Source organism: Sparus aurata, chromosome 10, assembly GCF_900880675.1.
Source record: "Sparus aurata chromosome 10, fSpaAur1.1, whole genome shotgun sequence".
NCBI classification, from domain to species: Eukaryota; Metazoa; Chordata; class Actinopteri; order Spariformes; family Sparidae; genus Sparus; species Sparus aurata.
The window spans coordinates 8,024,331-8,030,643 of record NC_044196.1 but is presented as its reverse complement, the minus strand read 5'-3'; the positions used below and the strand labels follow the sequence as shown (position 1 = coordinate 8,030,643).

Below are 6,313 nucleotides of genomic sequence, written 5' to 3'. Positions count from 1 at the left end.
AAATATGCTCAATGATCGTCAATAAGTAATTTACAGTTAAATCAAATTGTCTTATTCCAATATTTCTAACAGCTCTATGGTGAACAAAAGGTATAAACTGTACCATGTTCAGCTTCTTCACAGTCTCCGATTGTGTCATAGAGACAAACATCACCTACAGAGAAATACATTTTAAGCCAAGGTTAGTTAACAATACTTATTAAACAAAGTAAGATGTTATTAGATAGTCTAAAATATAATATGTAACAAATAAAGATTAGTTTAACTACTTACCATGGTGTAGATCATTCTCGTAGTCGACACGATCTGCGTTGGTGCTCTCAGACTGGACTGGTCTACATCAAGTATCAGATACAGCACATTTTAATAGGAACATAAAAATGTGTTGATGTTACGTTCAACATGCGATAAGAGAGTGTGGCACCTACCTGACGAAGCATGAATCTGTGAAAGACAGTTGTTGTTAGATGGTTGTTATACTGCTGTTCTCTCTGATGAGGTCAGAGTATGCGAATGTATTAGAATAATTAAAGAACATGTAATAATAGAAGAAGAAGGTCTCACCCTTGGACACTCTGTAGCAAAACAAAACGAGCAGAGGATTAACAAGAACGATTCCACAAACCAGCCCAACAATCAACAGTACAGGAAATGAAGAGCTGTCAGGCCTGGACACTGTTGGAATGAATAGGAAAATAACATTCATCCAAATTTCTCCTCAACACACAACGAGATGTTTGAAATAATGAGTCAAAGAAAAACTAAATGTAATGAAACCATACCCTGGACAATGATGTTGACCGCATTGCTGGAGTCTCCTGATCTAGACTCACACCAGTACACTGCATCACTGGTCCTGTTTGTGTCAATGTTGCATGTTGATCCAGTCATTGTCCCCCACCATTTGCAGTCTGATGGGTAGCTTCCCTCTGCTGAAAACCTCCACACTCTCCACTCAGAGTTTCCCTCACAGCTCAGTGAGACAGAGTCTGAGGTGAAGTGTTCAGCTTTGTCAGGACTCACTTTGAGAGATGCTAATAAGTGAATATCTGAAAAACAACATGTGATAAGAGGTCAAACAGAGCACAGAGATCTTCAGATATAAAATGTCTCCATTCAAATAGTCCTTAGCTTTGTCTTTATCGAAACAAAGTTCAGTATTTTGGTGAAATTTTGATTCCAACTTTGACCTCTTCCTACAATTTTGAGAAAATTCTAAAATAATAGACAACCAAGGGACTCCAGCCGCTGTAAGCAAAAGAAGAGCTTAAGTATCCAGACTAAAAGTAATTCTTGTAAACGAGAGCAGAGTTTTAACCAAGATATCATATCCGTCTTTTCATGTGTTATCTTAAAGAGTGAGTACAGAAGGAAATTCATTTTCTTATTTTTTTCAAGATTCTGTTTGTTTATCATCATTTAAAAACAAGATGAACAGAGCTGATATAACATCTGTTTCTTAAGATAGATAGAAACAAACTGACCTGCAGACCAGACATACTTAGGTTCACTGTAATACGTGTAAAACACTGGATCTCCTCTCCCAGCTCTGCAACTATATCCTGCTGTGTGTGTCTGTCCATGAACAATGTAGGAATCCTGTTCAGTCCCACTGCTGCTGCCAGGTAGCTGCTTAAGGCTATAGAAGGGGTTGGAGTTTTCTGATGGAAGAGGAATAAACCTATACCAGTAGAACCTCCATCCTGCAGATGGATCTTCAACACTGCAGTTCAGAGTTACTGAGGCTCCAGCACTAAGCCATGATGGAGACACAGTGAGGACAGGCCAGAGTTCTGTTGGAAAATGATTTTTTAATGAAAACATGTATTGATATTGGATCAGAAACATTCTGCACAATCAGTCATGAAGATTTACTTTAAACATATATATGAACCAAAACAGCCTTTTAATGAGCTGTATAATCTTCACTCTGAAAGAAATGTGATGTGACTTACTGTCTGATACTGTCAGTTTGATGGGATCACTCCAATCTGTTGAAGAATGCTGTGTATGTTTCTTTCTGCCCTTACACCTGTAGTCTCCACTGTGGGATCTAGTCACAGATGTAATACTGTGTTCATTTTGATCTGAAGGTTTTTCTGAGCTGGTTGTTCTCCATTCATACTCCCACTCAGTTTCTCCTCCATCTTTGATTTTACATCTGAGAGTGATCCTCTCTCCAATGTATACTTCAGTCCAGTTTGGCTGCCGAGTCACAACAGCCTTGTTTGGACCTGTTTATGTTCAAGAATTCACAGAATGGAAACAAAAATGAAGAAAAGTTAAATCTACATCAAACATACAATGTTTTTCAATCAATTAATACAACCCATCCATCTATCCATCCAATTTCCTCTGCTTATCCGAGGCCGGGTCACGGGGGCAGCTGTCTGAGCAGGGACGGCCAGACTTCCCTCACCCCGGACACTTCCTCTAGCTCCTCCAGGAGGTACCCAAGGCGTTCGCAGGCCAGCCGAGCGAGATAGTCACTCCAGCATGTCCTGGGTCTTTCTCTGGGTCTCCTCCCGGTGGGGCATGCCAGGAACACCTTCCAAGGAAGGCGTCCTGGGGGCATCCGATATAGATGCCCGAGCCACCTCAGCTGGCTCCTCTCGATGTGGAGGAGCAGCAGCTCTACACCGAGCTCCTCCCGGGTGACAGAGCTCTTCACCCTATCTCTAAGGGAGCGCCCTACCACCCTGTGGAGGAAACTCATTTCAGCTGCTTGTATCCGGGATCTTATTCTTTCGGTTATGACCCAAAGTTCATGACCATAGGTCAGGGTAGAAACGTAGATTGATCGGTAAATCGAGAGCTTCGCCTTTTGGCTCAGCTCACTCTTCACCACGACAGACCGACACAACGACCGCATTACTGTGGCTGCTGCACCGATCCCCCTGCCAATCTCACGCTCCATCCTTCCCTCACCAGTGAACAAGACCCCAAGATACTTTAACTCCTACACTTGGGGCAAGAACTCTCCCCCAACCTGGAGGGAGCAAGCCATCTTTCTCCGGTTGAGAACCATGGCCTCAGATTTGGAGGTGCTAATATTTATCCAAGCTGCTTTAGACTCGGCTGCAAACTGCCCCAGAACATGCTGGAGGTCCTGGCTCGATGGAGCCAACAAGACAACATCGTCTGCAAAAAGCAGAGATGGAATCCAGTGGCTCCCGAACCACACCCCCTCCGGCCCCTGACTGCGCCTAGAAATTCTGTCCATAAAAATAATGAACAGAACCGGTGACAAAGGGCAGCCCTGCCGGAGTCCCACATGCACCAGGAACAGGTCTGACTTACTGCCAGCAATGAGAACCAAGCTCCAGAATGCCACGAGGGACACGGTCGAATGCCTTCTCCAAGTCCACAAAACACATGTGGACTGGTTGGGCAAACTCCCATGAACCCTCGAGCACCCTGCGGAGGGTATAGAGCTGGTCCAGTGTTCCACGACCAGGACGAAAACCGCATTGTTCCTCCTGACTCTGAGGTTCGACTATCGGCCGAATTGTCAGACTTCCCTCACCCCGTGAATAGAGGGACCACCACCCCAGTCTGCCAGTCCAGAGGCACTGTCCCCGACTGCCACGCGATGCTGCAGAGACGTGTCAGCCAAGACAGCCCCACAACATCCAGAGACTTGAGGTACTCAGGGTGGATCTCATCCAGCCCCGGTGCTTTGCCACTGAGGAGCATCCGGACTACCTCAGTGACTTGGCTTGGGTGATGGATGGGTCAACCTCTGAGTCCCCAGCCTCTGCTTCCTCTATGAAAGGCATGACAGTGGGATTGAGGAGATCCTCAAAGTATTCCTTCCACTGCCCGACGATATCACCAGTCGCGGTCAACAGCTCCCCCCTCCACCGTAAACAGTGTTGGTGAAGGGATGCTTCCCCCTCCTGAGGCGCCGGATGGTTTGCCAGAATTTCTTTGAGGCCGACTAGTAGTTCTTGTAGCGTCCTCCTCCATGGCCGCCACGTCAGGTACCGGAGACCTTATGGCCACAGCTCCAAACAGCTGCGTCAACACTGGAAGAGGAGAACATGGTCCATTCGGACTCAATGTCCCAAGCCTCCCTCGGGATCTGGTCAGAGCTCTCCCGGAGGTGGGAGTTGAAGACCTCTCTGACAGAGGGTTCCGCCAGACGTTCCCATCAGACCCTCCCAATACGTTTGGGTCTGCCAAGTCTGTCCAACTTCCTCCCCTGCCAGCGGATCCAACTCACCACCAGGTGGTGATCAATTGACAGCTCAGCCCCGCTCTTCACCCGAGTGTCCAAGACATACGGCCGGAGGTCAGATGACAAGACCAAGACCAAGTCGATCATTGACCTCCGGCCTAGGGTGTCTTGGTGCCACGTGCACTGATGGACACCCTTATGCTTGAACATGGTGTTCGTTATGGACAAACTGTGACTAGCACAGAAGTCCAGTAACAAAACACCGCTCGGGTTCAGAACGGGGAGTCCATTCCTCCCAATCAAACCCCTCCAGATAACACTGTCGCTGCCCACATGAGCGCTGCAGTGCCCCAGTAGAACGACGGAGTCCCCGGTTGGAGCACTCTCCAGTACCCCTCCCAGGGCCTCCAAGAAGGCCAGGCACTCTGCAATGCTGTTCGGCCCATAAGCCGAAACAACAGTGAGAGACCTATCCCCGACCCTAAGGCGCAGGGAAACGACCCTCTCGTTCACCGGGGAAAACTCCAACACATGGCGGCTGAGCTGGGGAGCAATAAGCAAGCCCAGCTCACCACCTCTCACCGTGGGCAACTCCAGAGTGGAAGAGCGTCCAGCCCCTTCGCAAGGAGTTGGGTTCCAGAGCCCAGACTGTGCGTGGAGGTGAGCCCGACTATCTCTAGTTGGTACCGCTCAACCTCCCGCACTAGCTCAGGCTCTTTCCCTCCCAGCGAGGTGACACTCCATGTCCCCATGGCCAGAGTCACCGTCCGGGGATTGGGTCGTCGGGGCCCCTGGCCACGTCCGCCACCCAAATCACATGGCACCGGCCCCTTCTGAACCCTCCTGCTGGTGGTGAACCTACTGGTTCATAAAACATATATCTTTATTCTGTTTCCGATACAAAAGTCGAACTCACTGATTTTGTTGACAGTGACTGAATCACTGTACTCTGTGTAGTTAACTGGCTCTCCTCTTCCTCCTCTGCACCAGTAGACTCCTCCCTCTGAGACTCTGATTGGTCCAGCTGAGAGTTGAGAGGTCAGAGGTTCAGAGGTTTTCTCTCCTCTGTACCAGAAGTATTTCCAACCAGATGATGATGGGTTCACAGAGCAGGTCAGGGTCACACTGCCCCCTACAGGAATGTCTCTGTCATCAGCCCTCAGTTCAGCCTTTGGTCCTTTTGTTGTTTGATTTAGAACAAAGATAGAAAAAAGGTCAAAATTAAGGTCACTGTGATTAAGTCCAGTTTATATAGTTCAGCCCACACAGGTCAGAAATACTGGAACTGTAAATTAACACAGAATTATTTTATAAATACTGGAGACATATTAGTTTAAACTTTGTCAACGATCTCTGTTACATGTCATGTCTCTCTTTTCTGGGTTTCTTTATTTAGTTTTTAAGTTTCACTACTGAATGTTACATTTGTGAAGGCAAAACCTTGTTTAATTGTTGAAGAGCCCAGTTGAATACTTTCACTGTGGATTTAATTGTTGAAAGACAACAATTAAATGAACAAAAAAAGGGAAGTCATAACACAAACTGCAGTCTCCCACAGCGTCGTCACTTTGGGCCTGTCTGATTGTGCTTTGGATGCAACTGATCAACTAGAAAAACAATATCCGTCTAAATTTCTTTCCCAGTGAAAAACAAACAGTTTACATGAAAATGTACCAATTGTTTTAATCCTGCTCACCCTGAACTGACATCCAGCTCTGTGCTGACTCTCGTCCTGAGTGTTGACACTTGTGGAATCCTTCATCTGACTTCGACACTGCAGAGATATTTAACTCCCATCTGCTGTCACTTTGAATGACTTTCTCATTGTGATAGAAAAACACAACAGACTCAAATGTTTGACTTCTTGATTTGCAGCTCAGACTAACAGAATGTCCTTCAGTCACAGGACGGGCAGGGCTCAGCAGGATCATATCTCCATCTGTTAAACAGTCAAAGAATACCAGGTTTCAGTCAGAGATCAGCTGGTTGAGGAACTTGAGAATGAGCTGATGTAGAGAGATGAGAAAAGACATACTGGGTTTTCTATATTTACAAATACGTGGTTAAAAGCACAGCCTGATTAAATACTCAGCTATGTTTATCAAGTGAAAACCATTCATTACTGGAGAGATG

General features: G+C 46.5%; 1 long non-coding RNA gene across 1 annotated transcript; it reads right to left on the bottom strand.

The window, feature by feature from the left end:
* Nucleotides 1-282: 282 nt before the first annotated feature.
* On the bottom strand, nucleotides 283-5,926 carry LOC115589905 (uncharacterized). Its single transcript, XR_003985638.1, has 4 exons — nucleotides 5,877-5,926; nucleotides 565-675; nucleotides 429-444; nucleotides 283-335 (listed from the first exon to the last, which is right to left on the bottom strand). It is a non-coding gene; the product is annotated as an uncharacterized LOC115589905 (long non-coding RNA).
* Nucleotides 5,927-6,313: the final 387 nt, after the last annotated feature.